This window comes from Durio zibethinus, chromosome 13 (genome assembly GCF_047325235.1).
Source record: "Durio zibethinus cultivar Kanyao isolate XHJ-2024 chromosome 13, ASM4732523v1, whole genome shotgun sequence".
NCBI classification, from domain to species: Eukaryota; Viridiplantae; Streptophyta; class Magnoliopsida; order Malvales; family Malvaceae; genus Durio; species Durio zibethinus.
Window position 1 is genome coordinate 7,843,069 of NC_143174.1, and position 21,835 is coordinate 7,864,903.

Consider the following 21,835-nt stretch of genomic DNA (forward strand, 5'->3'; position numbering starts at 1 on the left):
AAAAAACAAATACTCAAAGTAGCTATTTGTGTTGGCTCTTCACTTACTGGTTAGGTTTCCTTTACAACTGCCCGCCTTTTCTTTTCTTTTTTCTTTTTTTTTTTCCCTTTAATAACAGTTTTTTACTTTTAACAGTGAGAGCGAGCCATGACTCATGAAGTGAACAGAAAAGCTCGTTTCAAAAGGAGAATTTTTTTTTTCTTTTAATTTTATTCGTGATCCCTACTCTTTTATATACATTTTAATTTATTTCAATTTTTAATTTTTGAATTATTTAATTTAATTATTTAATTTTTTATTAATAATTAAAAAATATCCACATAACATTACAACAATAATATGTACATGTCACAGAAATTACAAAATGAAATCTTAACAAAAAAATAAAAATAAAATCATTTTAGATTTAGTGACTTAAATTAAATAATTCATAAGTTAAAAATTAAATTGAAAACAAAATAAATTTAAGAGTCACGAACGAAATTTATCATTTCGCTTTAAACAAAAGCTTTTATGTAAAACAAGTTGAACAAAAATAAAATTTTTAAGTATTAATGAAAATTTTTTTGATCTTTCGAACATTTTAATAAGATATAAAATCGAATTTGATAAAATTAATAAACTCTTAAAGTTAAATCCGAAAATTAATCATTTTCATAAAAGTATATAATTTAGAGAAGGATAAGTTCATATTTATTACTATACTTAAACTAATTATCAAATTTATCATTTCATCTTGAACACTACATGTTTTTCTTATACTCTTAATTAAATAATATTTTAGACTTTCAATTTTGCAACCCACAAACTAGGGCATAACCCATACACTTAAACGACTTAAATTTTAAACTTTAGTTGATTCAATCATAAGTAAATAACTTTACTTTGCTTGACTAACCATATTTTCTATTAATTTTGTTCTTAACTACTGACTTGCATGTTTTCAATATTATTTTCTTTCTAGATACTCAAGGCCTCATTTTAAAGGCTAGTAAAAAACAATTCTCAGCATGCCCAAGCCTCAAAATAGCATTGGATCCTTGCAGATATAGTGACCAAATGATATTTTGTGCAATGAAAATCTCTTCTTATCACACATCCAATTGAAGCATCAATTTATAAAATTTATTCATCATGAGTTAAACTCTCATATGAGAAAGAGGAGTGTGAATATTAGTTACATATGGTTTCATGCTTGTTAAAGTTACCATGGCTTTAACACGAGATATATTATGTCTCAGGGAAAAAAAAAAACTTATAAAACTTTTTTTTCTTGATTGAGTTTGGACTCAACTTATAAAGCTTTTTTTTTTTTTTTTTTTTATTGATTACTCAACTTATAAATCTTCATTTTGTAGTTAAGATACTAACCTATACAACTTTCTTTTTTTGGAGATATTTAGCCTATAAATCTTGGTTTTTTTGGTTGAGATGGTTATTTTGCATATATAAGATACAGCTTCCATTGTTTTCTTTTTGATTGAATAATCTATTTAATGAAAAATATTAATAACTTATTTTGATTAAGATACTTTTCCACTTTATTTAAAAAAAAAATTTTAACTTCATATTAACTAGGTAGTGTCTCGCATCTTGGTACAGTTCAACAATAAGAACAATCAAAAACATTAAAATATATTTGTATATACCTGTTTTATTAACTTATGAAATATTATTAAGCTTTCTAAAAACAAATATGAAAATTTGTCATGAACAATAACAAAAAAAAAAGAATTGCAATAAATTGAGAATTTTGCAGCACAAATCAACAAATTCATAATCAAATTCTTTCAATACCTTTTGAATTTGTAAGTTAGGTCTTTTTAACTAATGGGTTTTGCAAAAAAAAATTGTAAATTAGTGAGCATATTTATCAATAAATCACAAGGGTTTAAATCAAATGATAAAAAAAAAACTTATAAATCAACAAATGTTTTTTTAAAGAAGCAAAATTTGGATAAAAACTTAAGAATAAATAAGAGATAATTTTTTTTTAAGGTTTTCTTAAAAAGACTTTTGGAAAATAACAATATTAAATAGATTGATAGAAAAATGATTAGATAAGAAAGAGGAAGAGATTTCATCATTTTTTGTTTTAATGAATTAAACTTTTCACTTCTTTTTCATTCAATGAATGGATTAATTGTGATAATAGGGTGAAGAAACCAATAATTGTTGGAACTAAATATTTGTTGTTTTGAACATTCTCTTGAATACAGTCAAACAAATAAAATTTTTTTCTAAAAATAAAAAATAATTTATTTATAAAGTTAACACGTGACATCTTTTAAAAAACTGTAGGTTCAAATAAAATTATGTTAGATTATTTTAATCAAAACATTAGCTGAAAGTATATCTTATCATTAAATTATACTTTATAATAATTAATTGAGCAATTAACTCATATTTTAATCAATTAAATTTAATTGGTTAAAGTTTGTCTTATTGAAAATGGATCTCAACATAAGGAAGAGAATTTTAATTAATTCATTACTTATTATTAATCTATTCAAGTGATTCTATTAATTTATCGATTTTGATTTTAATTTATATTAACTTTTATGAACAACGTTAGGGGAAACTTGACTTAAGTTTGCTCCTAAAAGGTACATGCCAAATCCAGCATTGTTGAAAAATAAGATGATATTAAAATCTAGATATATAATCTGAGAGGCAACGCAAACCAAGTGAAAAGAAATTTAGGAATGCAAACTTATATGATCCACGCATTATTGGGATATAAAAAATTTCATTAATAAGTATTTTTTTTTCATATCAAGAATGTTTTCTTTTTATTTTTATCATTTAATCTTCGTTAAATTGAAAACATAACAAGACAAATTTTTGGCTAAATAGTTAAAAATGCCCTAAACTATATATAAGTCAAAAATCATTTAAACCCCTAACATTTTGAGTCAATAGAACTCTTAAATTAATGGAATTTAGTCACATGATAAAATTTAATTAATTAACCCAAAAATTATAGTCAATTGAACTTTTAGAAAGATTTAGAGGGATAAAATAGAGAAGAAAAAGAAAAAAAATATTTTCTTAAAATTTTTTTCATATATATTAATTGCAATATATGGCAAATTTTAATTTATTTTGTTGTTGTCAAATGAAATTTTATCTTTGTCAGCAAAAAATTACAGATTCTAATTCTTTCATTCAAATAAGAGATTAATTGGATACAAAATAGATGTTAGAAGAATTGATTGATTGTAATGAAAGATAAGAGTTTATATAATTTTTTAATTATAATTTAGGAGTTTTTTTTTTATTCTTTAACTTAAATTAAAAAAAAAAAAAAGAGATAGCAAAGGAAAATAATTGTATTAGAAGTGAAACCAAAAAAAATTCGAGTTGTTTTAAGAGAGTAAGAAACTTTGTAAGTTAAAAGAGAAAAACAAAGTAAAATGACCTAAAACATTTAATAATAAAGTATACCATCTAAATTTAATCACTATAAGACATAAAATAAATAACAAAGTTAATATTTAGTAATACATATGTAATGTTTTAGGAAATGTACGACAACATGCATGAGACATACAAAATTGTTACAATGTATATTTAAGGTAGGACGGATTTAAGAATTATGTTTGTTTGCTGAGGACAAATTAATATATACAATATTATATATAAAAAAATATAAAATCCTATATATAAATATCGCATATATCACTTTACACATGTTAAGTTTTGATTTTTTTGCTTATTTATTTTTTATATTTAAAAAATATTATTTATTTTTAGTTTTTTTTTTCGTGTGTGGCCTTTTTGGGATGCCATGTGTCAATTTTTTAAAATTTTTTCTGTTTTTTTACCCTTTTTATATTTAATATTTTTATATTTTCTTTTGTAGGACTTATTTAATGTTATATGTCAAGCCTTATTTTATTTTATTTTATTTTTTCTTTCTTACTTTTTTTATATTTAATAAATAATTTTCTAAATTTTTTTTGTAAGATTCCTTTGATATTATTGATTAAGAATATATATTTTTATACTTTTTTTCTTTTTTAAATTAGATAATTTTGTAAGAAAATAATATTAAGACATTCAAATTTAATTTTGTCAACCTTTTTTTTTTTTTAAGTTTTTATTTTTAAAAAAGTTCATGTTATAAATTTTGTAAGAACAATTCATCATTGCTAATATCATGTAACAACTCAACTTTTTTTTTCTTTTTTCTTTTTTCTTTTTATTAGATAATTTTTTTGAAAAAAAAGCCAACAGATGTGTCTATTTGGTATTCTATTTCCTTTTTTAACCTTTGTTTTTGTTTTTGTTTTTATTTTTTTGTTTCTAATTAGATAAATAGTAAAACAAAAGAAATCGGTATATAAAATTTTTAAGATAAAAGTCAATTGAGGTATAGATAATAAAACAATTTGTATTTAATGAGATTTGGTTTGTTTAGATCCAATAGGTGCAATTTTTTGTTTTAATTTTTGGGATCGGATTGAGTTTTTTTTTTTTAAGTCAAAATTAAGCAAATGTGAGTTTAGAGTTTTTCGACCCATTCGATAGGGGTGTAAACAAATATAGTTTTTGACGAACCGTTCATAAATATGTTCAGTTTTTGTTTATTCTTTTAAACTTAACAGATTATTTTGCACAATATTTTTATGTTCGTTTATTAAATGAACTGAATACGAACAAAGATCAGCTTAGTTCGTTTATATTTATGAACAGCTCATTTAAGATTTTTTTTGTTCTTAATTTTATAATTATATTTTGTTTGTTTAAATTTTTTTATTATTCATTAACATATTTATTTATTTATATATATATATTCATGAATATATTTATTTAATATTCATGAACGAGTTCGTTTAATTTAAACAAATCGAACACAAATTGAATATAAACATTCTACCATTTAAACGAACCTAACTCAAACATGATGAATGATTTTCTTATTGAACACGAACAATTCTAAAAATTAATGAATAAATCATGAATATACGTTCGTTCATGTTCGATTTATTTACACCTTACCGTTTAGGTATATATAACTATATATTGTATTATTTTATTTAATTTTATATTTATATATATATGTATGATATTAATAAAGTTATTATTTTATCTTTTTTCTTTTACTTGTTTTTATTTTTTTAATTAGATAAACTTTACAACAAAATGAGTTGATAGATAGGACTAAAGAACAATTCATATTTCAAGGGTTTTGATCTGTTTTTTTATTAAAATCTAATTGGGACAAATTGAAATTTTTAAAGAGAAAAGAAGTCGTGTTGGTGACATGTTAATGGTGCTTTGCCTTAATTAACCTCGGGGTATATGTATATTTCATTATCACCCTCAATGAGCTTTCTTTTTTTTTGTTTTTTTTTTGTTTTTATGTTTTTCTTTTTTCAATAATTTATTTTATTTTTTATTAAATAAATTTTGTGAGAAAAAGAGACCAATCGAGTTATTCACATATCACCTCCATTTAGTTTAGGTTTTTTTTTTTTTGCTTGTTTTTCAAGTAGGTAAAATTTGCAACAAAAAATCTATAAGGTAAAAATCATTTTTAATTTAATTTTATTAAAATTTATATCAAAATAATAAAAAACTAAAATAAATTATGAATTATTTTAAATAATTTTAAATTTTTTAATTTAATTAATAAAAATTTGAACTTGAAACACCGTGTTGGCTCATTTCTAATATAAATTAACTCAAGCATAATACAAAATGACTTATCTTACAATTATTCTCTATGAGTTTTCATAATTTTGAAATATTTTAATTTTTTTCGTTATCAATATTACAAAATATATATTTTTAATAAATAAGAAAATTATATTCTAATAAAATGAAAGATAAATATACATTTTTTATGTAGTTTAAATTTTAATTAAATAATTTACTTTTATAGCTAACAAATAATTTAAAAAATAAATTATTTCATTCAATTTCAATAAATAGTAAAAAATTCTTCAATCTTAATTCATTTATAATGTAAATATAAATCATAAACCCAATTATTTTATCAACAAAAAATTAATAATAAATAAATAATCTATTTACAAAACTATTAAAAAAAAAACACACAATTACACATTGGGATATCTTAAAGCCCTGAAATAAAAATTAATGGGATGAGGAGAGTGACATATTGTGAAGGGGCTGTGATTGGAACAGTGAAAACTTGCATTTTGGTGGGTTTTGGTTACACCTTTTGAGGTTAGATTCAGGCTTTTTGAAGACTTTTTGGAAGATCAGGCCTTAGGGCGGAGATTCGGAGGCTCAGAGGAGCATATCTGAAAATTTTGGAATTTTTCTGACAATGACCACTGGTTGCTGGTGGTGACCTAATACCAGCTTCTAGATTACTAGAATGCTATGTTTATGTCTCTCATTTAATAAAGAGAGAGAAGAGGGGGGGGGGGGGGGGTGAAGGAATTACATAAAAAATTGACTTCATTTTAGGAACGGATCCGCGTGCCGATCGATGATTCGACTTGAGATCCATGCAATTGATCTGCCATCCATTAGTCGAACCGACTTGAATCGAGTTGAATCATGTTCTGAACCACTCAAATCGCTCAAGCTGCTAAATTGGACCACTTGTTGAACTGAATCAAACCATTGCCATGAACTGACTGTATATCGTTGAGTGGTGCCAACTCATGTTGACTTGTCATTGATCAACGAAAAATTGATATTTTTATTATTTATTTATTTATTTATTTTTTATTTTGGTGTAATGTTTTTTATATTATTGATTTATTTTTCATGAATATTCTAATTTACAACTTAGAAATAAAAGTTAAAAATGATAATAAACAAAATAATAAAGTAAAAAGAAAAATCATAAGTGATTATTTTATTGGTAATATCAAATTAAAAAATTTTCTCAAAATCAAAAGTGTTTGGGATATTTTGAAAACTTTTCCAATAAAATTTTTAAGAAATGTTTTTTTAGTAAAAATGAAATTCTTTCCAACTACAAAAATTAAAGTAAAATCACGAAGGTGGCTTTATTGAAATTTTTTAGGTAAAGAAATTTTCTAAACAACTTTAAAAGTGTTGAAGTATTTTAAAATTTTTTGACAAAAAATTTTCTAAATACTTTGAATAAATAATAAAAAATTAAATAAGTAAAAATTAAGGATGATATCCCCTTTTAACTCTTCAATTATTACACTTTTTTCAATATAGTACTTAAATAAAAAAATTTTTAATCAAGTACTTAATTTATATTTTTGTATATTAAATTACCTCAATCTTTAACATCATTAAAAATAATGCTGACATGCGATGAATATTTAATAAGATATTGATATTTTAATTAATGTCACATTAGCATTAAAAAAAATTTTCAAAAAAAATTTTAAAATTTTTTAAAAAGTTTAAAAAAATTCTAAAAATATTGAAAAACGTTTAAAAATTCAAAAAAAAAAATAAAATTTTTTTAAAAATACAAAAAGATTAAAAAAAAGTCTTAAAAATTTTAAAAATTATGCAAAATAGAAAAAAATTGAAAAAAAGAAAATAAAAAAATTTCAAAAAAAATCTAAATTTCAAAAAAATCTAAATTTCAAAAAAATCCAAAAAATTTTAAAAAAATTTCGAAAAGATTCAAAAATTGTAGAGAGTATTAAATTCCAAGAATATACAAATAGGATGAATATTTGGAACTAAGTTGATCACATTCGACATATCCAGGATAGGTAAAATCCAAAAGTAGTGCAACTTATAGGAATGCCAGCAAAATAACATGATAGATTTGTAGGAAACCCCAAGGCATGGCAAGCATGTTGCATAATAACATATGTAATATTGGTGATAAAGGTTCATGTGAAAGAAACAAGGAAGGCACGAGTTGAAAAACTTCTAAAAATCAGATGATATAAGGTTTAAGATCAAGAAATGTATACCATCTTTTAGTTGGGCCTGCTGCTTCATGGCCTGAAGACGAAACTTCAACTCATTGTTCTGGCTTGTAAGATAAAGCAGAATCTCTCTATAGAAGAAAGACCAAACAAAGACGAGATAAGGAACAACCAAGTATGCAATGCGGCTAATTAAAGGGGAATAGGTGTAAATAATTGGTACAATTACTAGAACTTTATATCCACCTGTAACATTGTTAGCTGTGCAGATAATGTTGTTGCCTCTGTTTGCAAAGTTTGCACCTTGTGTTCTAATTCCGCAATGTACTACATCTTTCGCTTCTTGGAACGAGCAACTAATTGACGATTAGCCAAAATCCTGTCATGAATAAATCGAATCATCAATTATGCCCAGTTATATTCAACACCAGAAGCAAAAAAGAAAAGAAAAGTGAGAAGAAGGAGAAGCAATATGCAAAACCTTTTGGCGCGATTTGGATCTACTGATGCAATCTCAGCAAGCTTCTGATTTTCCATGATCTTTTTTGAGGCTTCATTGAACTCACTACTGCCAAGCTCAGAGATGAACTTGCTTGAATTTGCATCAGCTGAGCTACTGGGAGATTGATGACTCGCCCTATTTCCCAAAGGAGTAATCTTTGGTGAGTCGTCATCGAATTGCGGACTTTCCACTTAACTATCCACTGAAACACTTTTGTAATGTCCAGCAGTCGGAGCAATATCTCCACCAGCCCTCCACTTGACCCCTTCCCTCTTCTTATTTGAAACACCAGAACCCATCCCCTGCGTACTGATTGGATGTCCATTTACTCTACTTTCCACTTCGTTGTCACTATTTTCACCTCCACTAGCTTTGCTATCCTAATCCTTATCCTCAGTGCCAGAAGAGTTCAATGTCTCAAAGATTTTCTAAATTCACGTATGCATTGAACAAGTCCTCTACAATATCCACCCCCCCCCCCCTCCGGGATTTCCTATTACCCATCACTTCTACATTACTACCCCTATCCTTGCTTCATTCTAATTATCGTTTTCACCAACTGAATTAGCTTTTCTATACCAGAACTCTCCTTACCTGAAGCAGACCTATCCAACATGCCACAACTCCCTATTGGGATCAATTGAGGTAGAGACTAAATCATAGCAGAAAAACCTAATGAAACATACTGCTCGACTACCTATGTCCCTTACGCGGAGGTAAACTACACTCTTGCCGACACGAAACTCATTACCTCCTCTAGCAACAGGTGAAGGAAGTGAGGACCTAACATTAGAATTGACAACCCTTTCTTTTATAGGAACATCATAAGAAACAGGATCAGAGAGAGACGGGACATAAGGCTCACGATAAGGGGGAAGACTCCATGGGGGCACGCTATCAAGGGAAAAGAATGTAGGTTGAGATAAAGACCTACAGTGAGACAATGCCCTTTACCGAGAATTGGGACGAGAACCAATGAGCTGTGAGCAAGGCAATGAAGCAGTAGGGTTGTTGGGGTGCGAAAGAGGTATCCCAGGTCTTCTTCTTTTGAAAATTTCAAAAATATTTTCAAAAGTTTTTGACTTTGTTTTTTAATTTTGATTTTTTTAAACTTTTTAATATTCCTTCATTTTTTATAATTTTTAAAAAAATTTTTAAAATTTTTTTGAAAATTTCTTTTAATGCTAATATAACATTAATGATATTGTGCTAACATGAGTTTTTTTATACATGTCAACATTTTATTATATACTCATGCCACATTAGCATCTTTTTAATGGTGTTAAGAGTCAGACCAATTTAATATATGAAAATATAGTTTAAATATCTGATTAAATTTTTTTTTTGTTTAGATATCACATTGAAAAAAATGCAATAGTTCAAGGGTCATGGATATTATCACTAAAAGTTAAAAAAAGAAAGAGAAATAATAATAATAAATTTTTTCAATAGTGAAATTAAAATAACATCATAAGTGGTGATTTTAAAGATAATTACTAGGTGAGTTGTCTTTCAAAATTTTACCAAAATTGTTAGTAGGATTTTTGACAATCTTTTCAACAAAATATTAAACAAATAAAATAAATAAAAAATAATAATAATTAAAAATACTTAATAATAAATTGACAAGTAGTAAAAATTTCTAATGATGAGATTAAAATAAAATCACAAATGGTGATTTTATCTAAAATTCTTAAGTAAGGAATTTTCCCAAGATTTTACCAAAATTGTTGGAAATATTTTGGAAATTTGATCAATAAGAATTTTTTGTTTACCTAAATAATCATAAATAATTAATAAACGTTTCAGAGTAAATTAAAATTTTCATCGATGATAAAATTAAAAGAAAAAAAATAATTTTCTAAAAATTTCTGATAAGAAATTCCTCCAAATCATACCAAAAGTGTTGGTATGATTTTTTGAAATATGTGACAAGAGAATTATAATCTACTTTGTTTCTAAAATATTAAAATAAATATGATAAGGGAGCATTTTCAAGAAAATAAGTAATTTCTTTGAATACTCTTAAAGAGATGAAACTTCTTAAGTTATACCGAAAGTTTTGGGAATAATTTAAAATTTCCAATATTCAAATAACAAAAACAAAACAAAACAAAATAAAATAAAATCTTAAGTAAAAGACCATTTGAGCAAAACCATTTTAGGACTCTATAAAATTATTGGTATCGTCATTGGACAGGCTTTGTAAGGGTGCTATAGCCTTTCTCACACGTAACTATAATCTTGCACCTAATTTTGATTTTGTAGATCAAAAGATAAGATTGGTGGCCAATCACACCTAGTCAAAATCGGTTGGTGGCAATTCTTTTGTATGTTTTTTTAAATTTGTTTGGCAGCCCTAAAAACCATTATGATAGCTTGGGCGACTTCACTGGAGATTGACAGAGAGTCAAACCAAAAATTGATTTTATATGATCCTAAGGCTTGGTTAAATAGTCTAGTTTTATTTATTCATTCATTTATTAATTTGTTTGTTCGATTACTTTCTTATTTGTTTATTTGTTTGAAAAGTGTTCAAGAATCTATTCCTTTACACAATGCATATGCATATCATAATAAGAGCTCTAAACCTAAAGTTTATCCTTTTAGGAAGGGATAGAGTACCTATGCTTTCGTAAGATGTTAGCCTCATCAATAGTTAGCGAAATACTCTTACTAAAATTGAAACTTTTTCATTTGTAGCCTATCATGGGTGAGGATTATGATGCTTTACTAGTCCCATGTCAACGATATTGAGGAAGAATACGGGAACCATTTCCTTGTCATCATAACCTCGCATATAAGTAACCTAGGAAGCCTACCTTAGGATTGAGCCATGATCACCTATTATTTAAGATTATCTCAAACACATAATGACACATGAAGGAACATGCTGTTTTTGTAAATATTGTATCAGAATTCAAAAAAGAAAGAGAATCAAATGCCTTATTATTTGTCTCATGCATTATCACATTTTCATATAGGAAGTTGTTTGCCACATACTAATTTTGACGAGATGAATCTTAGTTACATCCATGAAATGCTTAAAGCAATTTCAATTTGCACTAGCCTAACATGATTCTTTGAAAGTTAGATAGGAGGAAACATAATGTAAAGAAGGAGATTGTTTACTGGTAGATTATGTGTCCACTCTTCATAAGTAGGTTCATCTTAATTTGATACAAAATGACCTTATTGATATGATTTTGACTTGGAAGCAATGGAATAGCATTATAATAGAAAAATTTTGAGAAAAATATGGAGACTTATCATTACTTCTCTAGAGAAAGGTGGATGAACAACTTATTAGAGCCATGATGTGGTTTTGAGATCCTTTATACAGATGTTTAATGTTCAACGATGTGGATGGTGCCCATAATTGAATAGTATTTCACTTTACTTCGTTTACTCTCTTTATGTCCCAACAAATTTTATTTACAAAACAAGAGTATAGGTTATCATAAAAAGCTTGTCGTAACGATAAAACTTAGTGTGCAAGAGGTCAACAAGCATTTTAAAGGAAAAGGCAAGAATTCATATGTTCTTTAAAATTTTTTGCATAGCCATCTCATCATAAGATGAGCAGCACAAAAATTTATTTGCTTTAGCTACGTATGGGATGGTGGTATTCCTAAAAGGATTTGGATATGTTGACATAGTAATGGTAGATTTCATAGAGCAAGTTAAGAACAACGTCAATCTGGCACTGGTTATTTTGGTAGAAACCATTAGAATTTTGAATTTTTGTTAATGAAAAGGAAAAGTTTATTTTGTAATGTGCATACAATTCTTATATGTATGGATGAAAAGTCACTTTGAAACCAAAGAAGGCAAGTTTCATAAGCCTTATCTTGCTTTAGTGTTCTTTTTAAGGAATTTTGTGAGATCAAATGGTTGGACCTAAAGTCCGAGAAATAATGGTTCTCCTATTTACAAAACTTAACATTTTAGAAAGTAGTGTGAAGAGCACCTTAAATGCTATATGATTTGGTACTTCATAACTGTGGAGACAAACCATGGATTCCATTATTAGGCCTTTAGGGTGTGATCCATTATGCCCCATTTTCTGGTATTGAGGCGATTTGGGTATGAACAGTTTGTTCCAATAACACATGAACTTAATTAGTTATGCTTTGCATACGGTGAACCATATTTCATAAAGATGGTGGGAGAGATTGTCCAAGTATGGAAACAAATAAAGAGAATGGATTGAGGTAGGCGAACTGACAAGGTTAGCCTAAAATATTTTGTCTGGTGTGCTAGGCTAGCTAAAGATATTATGGTTTTAGAGGAAGGTAGTCTAAGTAGCCCACATAGTTCGATTCCTTCAAAGCCTTGAGATTTATTGCTAGAGGCAGAAGTTGTGAATTGAGAGTTGCACGAAGAAAAAGGAAAATTGGAATACGGAAACAAAAGGCTCAAAAAAGAAATGAAGGAAAGTTTGCAAAGATAAGATAGAAAAATTTAAAAGTTTATTCGAGATACAAACGGATGGAAGAATTTGTTCGCTGATTGAAACAAGACACATTTATTGACCATTCTTGAGCTAGCTTGACTTTTAAAGGAAAATGAATAGTAGCAAGCAAAAATACAAGAAAAGGAAAATGAATTTTCAAAAGTTCAAATGTATAATCAGATGTTTTAAGAAATTGTTAATAAGGTTAGAGTTGAAGTTTCTATTTTAGAAGAATAAAAATAGAAGGGAACAATAGAAGAATGCATATTAATAAAATAAGAACATTTGAAGCAATTGTTTGGATAGATCAATATGGCTTCACATAAAGTGGTAGAAATGAAAGATAAGGTCAAAAAGTTAGGAATAAAGCTAGTTAAGACATATGGCCTAAGTTTTCTAAATTTCTTTGTGAGGTGTAGGATTAGTATCAATAGATAAAGAATTTCCTTTGATAGGTAATAGACTTCAAGCTTTTGTATGTGTAACTTTGGATTTGTAATAAGAATCATTTGTTATTAATTGATGTGTGTCAAATTCTCCTTAATGCATTTTGTTCATTTTTGTTTATCCTCCATTCATGCATTCATTCATACACTTGTTTGAATAAAGGATTAAAATATAATATCCTAATTCACAAAAATTATGGTAATAAAGATTTAAGAATAACTTATCCATCGAAAATTTTGATTAAGCATACTTGCCATTTGAACAACTCCAAGGCTCAAATATGGATCATGGAATAAAAGCAGGTTAGTTTATTGAAAAGGCACAAGAAAAATTAAAAGGGATCTTAACAAGATAATGGACATTGTCATAACGTCTAGATCCGAGGATCTATCACTAGACATTGACTTGAAGGAGTCACCACCAATCTTTTTTATCTAGGTGCGATTGACTACCTAAGGAATCTGTCCTTTCAAAGAACACCCAAGTTTAAGGGTCTTTAAAAGAATAGGTTTAGGTCTACTAACCAGAATAGAGTTTAGGAGTTCGGTTACGTGTGAGGAAGGTTATAACACCCTTACAACGTCCATCGAAAGATGGTACTAGCTTAATTTTATGTTATCCAATAAGCCTTAAAAATTTATTAAGTAATTAATTATTAGAAATTATTCTCAATTGACTCTAATACTTTTAACAAAAAATTGAAAAAATCCCCTCACCTCAAGAGTATGCAAGAAAACTACTGTTTCACTTGCAGAGGCTCCATCATTATATTATTTAACATTAAAGAAAATAAAAAGGAAAAAAATGATTGCTTTTGTGGAGAAAAAATTGATACTTTCAATTTTTCCCCAAAAATATATTTTTTGAAACTTTTAATTTCGAGGAAAATTGATACTTTCAACTTTTTCCTAAAAATATTTTGTTTAGAAAGCTTATTTTCAAGAAAAATTGATATTTTCAACTTTTTCTCAAAAATATTTTTTAAAAAGTTTATTTTCAAGGAAAATTGATACTTTCAACTTTTCCTCAAAAATATTTTTTCGAATTTTATTTTAAAAAAATAAAATAAAAAATGAAAATAAAAATAAAGAAAAGTAAAATAAAAATAAAAATAAAAAAAATAAAAAAAAGAATATTAAACAATAATAATAATAAATAAATAAATAAATAAAAACTAAAAATAAAAATAAAAATGAAAGAATATTAAAAAATAATAATTATAAATAAATAAATAAATAAATAAATGAAAAAAAAACCTAGGAACGGCTCGTTCGACTCGGCTTGAGAAAAAAAAAACGGCTTGGAGAAGCGGCTTGGGGGTGTTGGCTCGGCTCGGCTAACGGCTCGAAGACGTGGGTCGTACGCGGGTCGAAAGCGGGTTAGTGCTCGAGTCAGGTTGGATCTTGGTAAAATGTGCGGATCCTCTGGGTTACTAACGCAAAAACGACGTCATTTTTGGGAGGGTATATAAGGCTGAGGGTCGTTTTTTTCTCAGAATCTTTTCTCGTCTTCTCTCTCTTCCCTTCTTTTCCTCTCCCCTCTCTCTAACCCCGAAGAACCCCTATTGAATATCTGTCGGATTCTGGAAATTTTCTTCGAAATCTGAGGTTTTCGCCGAAAGTTCATCGGAAAACTGATCGATTTTCTGGAAATGGTTATCGAAAACTGGAAAGTTTACCAAAAAATTCAAACTTGATCGGAATAGTCACCGAAAAATTTAATCTTCGTCGAAAAATTCAACCAAAATCTAAAAATTTTCCAAAAATTTTCAGAAAAAATTCGTAAAAAATTGTCCAAAAATTTCTACCGATTCCTAGAGCTGTTCTAAACGCACCAAAACCTTTTTAGCTTTTAAATCTTCTCTTTGTCTGCCTTTTTTCTCTCAGCCAGTATCTTTTTTTTGTGTGTTTTCTTCTGTTCTTCCAGCACCTATTTATTGGGATTGATCAGAAGAGTTCAATTTCAACTCTTTTTGGGATTTGGATTCAATCTTTGAATCTAATCCCAACTCTACTAATTCTCAAATCACAGCCAAATTCATTCCAATTTTTTTATCCTAATCTTAACTGAAAATTAATCAAAATAAAAAGATAAATATATTAATAGATAACAAAAAAAAATTAGATAAATAAAAGAAATAGATAAATATAATAATAAAAAATAAAAATAGATAAATAATAAAAATATTAATAGATAAAAATAATTAAAAAAATAAAAAAATAAAAATATATATATTAAATAATGAAAATAAAAATAAAAGCCCATTGAGGCCAGCTAATTGGATCCTAAACTGGGTTCAATGGGCTTAGACCCAAATCCTATTGGATCGGCCCAATGGGCTTGGGTCCGAACTAAATAGGTTGTCTACAGCTGCCTCTCTTTGCACATTTTCTATGGAGTAAGAATTGTGCAAAGACGTAGACACCTATTCAAGACTTAACTTGACACTTTTTTTGTTTTATTTTGTTTTGTTTTGTTTGTTAAATTTTGATCAAAGCCCCTATAAGCAGAAGCTTAATGACTTTGAGAAACATAAACAAAGCTCTTTTAATCAGAGGCTCAATGACTTTTGAAAAATAAACAAGGCTCATTTAATTAGAGGCTCAATGATTTTGAAAAAATAAATGGCTCCTCTAATAAGAGGCTCAACGACTTTGAAAAAATAAATGGCTCCTCTAATCAGAGGCTCAACAATTTTGAAAAGTAAATGGCTTCTCTAATCAGAGACTCAACAACTTTGAAAATAACTAAAGCTCCTCTAATCAGAGGCTCAATGACTTTTGAAAAGTAAATGGCTCTCCTAATCAGAGGCTTAACTTTTGGAAAGTAAATTGCTCCTCTAAATAAAGACACCACAACTTTGAAAAGTAAATTGCTCCTCTAAACAGCACTTCAACTTTTGGAAAGTAAATTGCTCCTCTAAACAGAGGCACCATAACTTTGAAAAATAAATTGCTCTTCTAAACATAGGCAACGAAACTTTGGAAAAATAAATTGCTCTTTGACAATCATTTCCAAAGGAGTTATAGATCGTGATTGAAGGAATTTTGTAATGGAAACTCAAAAATTCACAATTTGAGTTCAATGTTCAGAGGTTTAGATTCGTAAAAACCTTCCAACTTCATAAGAATTTACTGAAATTTAATTCTCAAAATTTTAGTTTCATTCAAATTTGCAAGATCTCAAGATTTGCATTTACAACTTGCAAGACTCGCATTAAAGATCCTCATTTGAATTTTGGAGATTCACATATAAAAGTTCAAGGTTTTTTTAAAAGTTCACATCTGGCAAGCTTGGGATTCACATCCAAAAATTCAAAGCTTCTCATTTGAGTTCAAAGGTTCAGCAATAAAACTTAGAGTTTCACATCTAAGTTCAAAGGTTCTCTTTTAAAAATTTAGAGATTCATATCCAAAAAGTTGAAGCTTTGTATTTTGGAGATTCACATCCAAAAGTTCAAAACTTTTCATTCTAGTTCGAAGATTCACATTCGACGAACTTTAGGGTTTCATTCCTCAAAGATTCTCATTTTGAAACTCAAAGATTCTCATTTGAGTTCTGAAAAATTCTCATCAAAATATTCATAACTTTTTTCAAGTGATTCAAAAATTTGCATGAATGAATGTTATGACAAAAAATGTAAATGCCTTCTTAATGATACAAATATGGTAACCTATATTCTCATAGTGCCATGCATGTCCAAACAAAGTTTAATTCATCAAATTATGTGCATGTATTATTCAAGCAATGATGCCTCCATGATGCATGTAATACAGACGTCTATGTCACAAAATTTTAAATAATTGTGGTAATATGGCTCTCAAAACTCCATCATTTCGCATGTCTTCCTTGTTCAGTTTCTCAATACTTTGGAATAAGTTTCATCAATCGATCATCACTTGACCACCATGCATGGACTTCTCAGCACTAACAAATTTTAGAACAAGTTTCATCCACTATCACTAGGTCATTACTCATAGGTGTCTCAGTATTAACCATTCCAAAACAAACTTTGTCCACTGATTATTTTCATCATTCAATCATAACTTGCAAGTCATATCGACCAATTCATCATTGTACTCATCACTTGGTTATACCACTTTTCAAGATTTGTCCCATCTTCATTTTATTGTCCAATCCATCATCATATTCTCCATTTGGTCACATCATATATCCTTCCAAATCATCTCTTTTAGGTTTCTACCATTTCTTCATTTTGTTACCACTATCATCTTAGATTTCTCTTTAAAGGAATGCAAGACTTTTTTATGCACATTGTCATTCATTCATCATCATTTCAATTCTTGACAATTATAATGCACTCATACATTTTTTTGATTTATTCTAGGGATGTAACAATAAGAGAACGCAAGGTGAATTATGGTAAAGATAATCAATGAAGATCTATTTTGGTACAAAACAAATGAGAAAGGAAATAAATTGGATACATGTCATTGGGATGAATGGTATGTCCAAACGATGAAGATTCAGACAATTCTCAACATTAATCTAGGATTCTTTTTCAAAAACTCATTCCATTTACTATTGAAGTTATTTTGAGCTTGGCGAACTTTGCCCTATCTTTGAGAGATCTTCAGATATCTTTGATCTTCCATCTATGTGAACCATTTGACTTGGATCTTTTTCTACCCAAAATCACCATTTCAGGTTTTCAATTTGAATTTTTTTTTTCATTTTTTCATTTTTTCATTTTTTCTTCTTTCTTTCTTTTTTTTTCTTTTTTTTTTCATAATTTTTTTCTTTTTTCTAATTTTTCATTCATTGTTAATATCTTTCACACATCAAACTTTAGAGCAATGTAGCATGATTCCATTGTTTCATCATGAGCATGTCTTTGCCTAATATATGATCATTCAATTTGAGCATTCACACTTGATCCAAATGGACTTTTCAAGGTTGTAATGTAGGTCAAGGTGAGGGGTCATAAAAGAAATGAATATAATAGGCTCAAAACATGTATTAAAAAGGTTCAAAACCAAAGGATCATTTGATGCAACTTGGCATTTTACCCTCACATCATTTCACTATTTTTTTTTCTTCATATAAAAGATTCTTATTACTTTATCCTAAATCATGTGTGGCATTTATTTTTTTCTTTTGCTTTTCTTTCTCTTTCCATCTTTGAGACCTTTTGTGATATATTTTTTTTCAAAAATTACCTTCCGGTGTAAAGGGTGATCCTTGGTTGGGGTTCTTCAGAAAAAGAAATCATAATAGGCTCAAAGAGGTAACAATAAATGGTTTTTTGAATGGTAAAAGAAAGATGGCCATTTTTCATCTCAATTGTGAATACCTTTCTTGAACATCATCTATTGAACAAAGCTCATGAGCCTGTATAAAAGATTACACATCTTCAAGACATATCTATTTCACCTTTGGTAACAACTTACTTTTTTGCTTAAATCATCTCCTCATATTAATGTAGATGAGTTCTTAAAATTAAATCTCAGAATTATTGTTATCATTTTTTAAATATTCATCATCTGAAATTTGAGAATGGGAATGTAAAATTATGAAAGGTAACAGAGCATGGAATAATGGTCGAGTGAAAGAGAAAATGTAATGAAATGCATTAACTTGCCTTTATTAAAATGATAACAAGCAAAATCATATTGCAAAAAGAAATCTAACATTACTCGAAAAGAAATCCTAAAATGAAAAAAAACCTTCAACCAGCCTTATCTCCATTCTTCAAAATTGTCCCCCTATGCGATCAGGTGAAGAATCTCTATTGACATCTTGCCTCTCAATTCATTGTGACTCTCCGGACCTTTTTTGACCAATGTGTTCTTGATTTTCACTCAGAGCACTGACATTAGGTGTTGTTGCTTTTTCTTGATCAAAACTTACCATTCCATCATTGATCAATCGTTGCACCTTATGCTTTAAAGCAGTGTAATTTTTAGTAGAACGGCCAGCAATTCTATAGTGGTAGTCGTAGTGGCCTGTAGGATCATACCACTTAGGATAGGATCGCTTAAGTGGCTCCACACTGCTGGGGGCAATCAAATGACTATTATAGAGTTCTGATATAACTCCGTATAAGTCATGAGGATTGGATCAAATACAAATTTTTCTCGAGTAATCCATTGCTTTCGTGAACCACTTGCTGGGTTGGTATGGTGAATTTGGGCTCTTGCAAGAGTTTGAATGTTAAGGCTATATGTAAGATCTTGAGGGCTAAAAATTGATCGGTATGTGGATGAAAAAGGTGATTATGGAACTAGTTGATATGGGTAGGATGAGGCATTATTCACAGCAAGATAGTACGGAGAGTAACCTTGAGGTGGATAGGGTTGATAACTCCTGAATTGTTGTCTATCAAAGCTCACAACTTGAGCTTCAGTTTTTTTCTTTTCTAGTGCCTTCTTGATTTTTCCTCCTTTCAACTTACCATTTTTTATGGCATTTTCAATAATTTCTCCAGAGATCACCATGTCAACGAAATTTTTTGTTGCATTCCCTATCATCTTTTCATAATAGGGAGATTTCAAAGTGCTGACAAATAGCACTGTAATTTCTTTCTCAGTCATAGGAGGCTGTATTTGAGAAGCAATATCCCTCCATCTCTGGGCATACTTTTTAAAAGTTTTATTGGCCTTTTTCTCCAGGTTTTGTAAAGACAAATGATCAGGACCAAATCCATGATATGTCGATATGGACTGATAAAATTATGGGCCATGTCACTCCAGGAACGGATGTGAGTTTTATCTAACTGGATATACCACCTAACAGTAGAACCAGTAAGACTGTCTTGGAAAATATGCATTAGTAGCTTTTCGTCACGAGCATGAGCTGCCATTTTTCGACAATACATGATAATATGAGTTTTTGGGTACTTTGTGCCATCATATTTTTTAAATTTTGATACTTTAAACTTAGGAAGAATGACCTCATCAGGGACTAAACAAAGCCTAGTAGCATCAACTGAACCATAGAAACTAATTCCAGTTCATGTAGATCAGGGATTTGAATTGGTTCAACTGCTTTTTCAGTAAAGACAGGATTCACATAGCTATGATAATACCCTGGATTAGAAGCTGATGACATTCCATGATATGTAGGATATGTGAAGTGTTATGGAGGAACCTCTTATGTAGACTGAGCTTAAGGTGGACCAAAACCAGGTGGACCAAAACCAGGTGGATATAGGGGGTCAGTCACTTTTTACGATACAGGGCCTTGTTGGCTTGTGTTCTCTTCTACTATTTTCCTCTTATTTAATTTGTTGAAAGCATACAAGATTTTACTTAACTCATTCTTAATCTTTTCCTGAGCTTTTTCCAGTTTTTCAAATCAGTGAGAATTTTTTTACTCCATTTGTTTGGCTCTGGATCTTGTGTTGTATCGATGGACAGGGTTCTCACTAGATGAAGCTATCCTTGAACTTTTAGCACCATAATTATAATTAGAAATGCTATGCTATGCTTTATGTATGATACATTGATGCACGAATGAAATGTACATTTTCATGAATGAAAATCTAATATGAAATGGACGCAAATGATAATGTTAAAACATGATCATGAAAATAATATAGATGCACAAAATCAGACAGACAACATAGTTAGTTTCATAGATGAAATGAAAGTGATGCTAATGCATAATGTTACATATGATAATGAAAATGATGCATAAAGTTAGGCAATCAAAATGATTAGATAAACACCCTTTTTGTGTCCTAGTTTCAGGGTATATCTATCATTGGGTAGAAAGGGCTCTATCTTAGGATTAGGCACTTCTAAGGTTCACTTATATGTAGTTCAAGGCTAAAGTCTAAAGGTTCCCAAATTGCTCCTTACGTCATTGTCCATCACAGACTAGTAAGGTACCCCAATCCTCACCCATTATAGGCTACAAGTGGAAAAAGTTCAATTTGAGTGAGAGTATTTCACTAGCCACTGTGGAGGCATTAAACCTCATGAAAGCAATAGGTACTTTACTCCCTCTTAGAGGGACGAAGCTTGGGTATAGAGCTCATGTTATGCATATGCATATGAATGGCATAATTAATAAAGTAAATAAACATGAATGAATAAAAAAAATCTATACAAAAAGGTTTAATTTTATTAGGCTTTTGGATAATATAAATTTATTTGCTGGCTTGACTTTCAGAGCTCCCCAGCGGAGTCGCCAAGCTGTCATAACGTTTAGATCCAATGATCTATCGCTAGACATTGACTTGAATGAGTCGTCACCAATCTTTTTTATCAAGGTGCAATTTGTCACCCAAAGAATCTGTCCTTTCAGGGAATACATAAGTTTAAGGGTTCCTAAAAGAATAGGTTCAGGTCTAATAATCAGAACAGGGTTTAAGAGTTCGGTTACGTGTGAGAAAGGTTATAGTACCCTCACAACGCCCATCAAAAAATGATACCAGCTTAATTTTATGTTATCCAATAAGTCTTAAAAATTTATCAAATAATTAATTATTAGAAATTATTCTCAATTGACTCTAATACTTTTAGCAAAAAATTGAAAAAATCCCCTCACTTTAAGAGTATGCAAGAAAACTACTGTTTCACTTGCAGAGGCTCTATCGTCAGATTATTTAACATT

The 21,835-nt window shown here is 28.7% G+C and overlaps 1 pseudogene; it reads right to left on the bottom strand.

Moving 5' to 3' along the window:
• Positions 1-7,741: 7,741 nt before the first annotated feature.
• The window catches only part of LOC111303967 (bZIP transcription factor 29-like), a 92,451-nt pseudogene continuing 78,357 nt past the window's right edge, over positions 7,742-21,835 (bottom strand).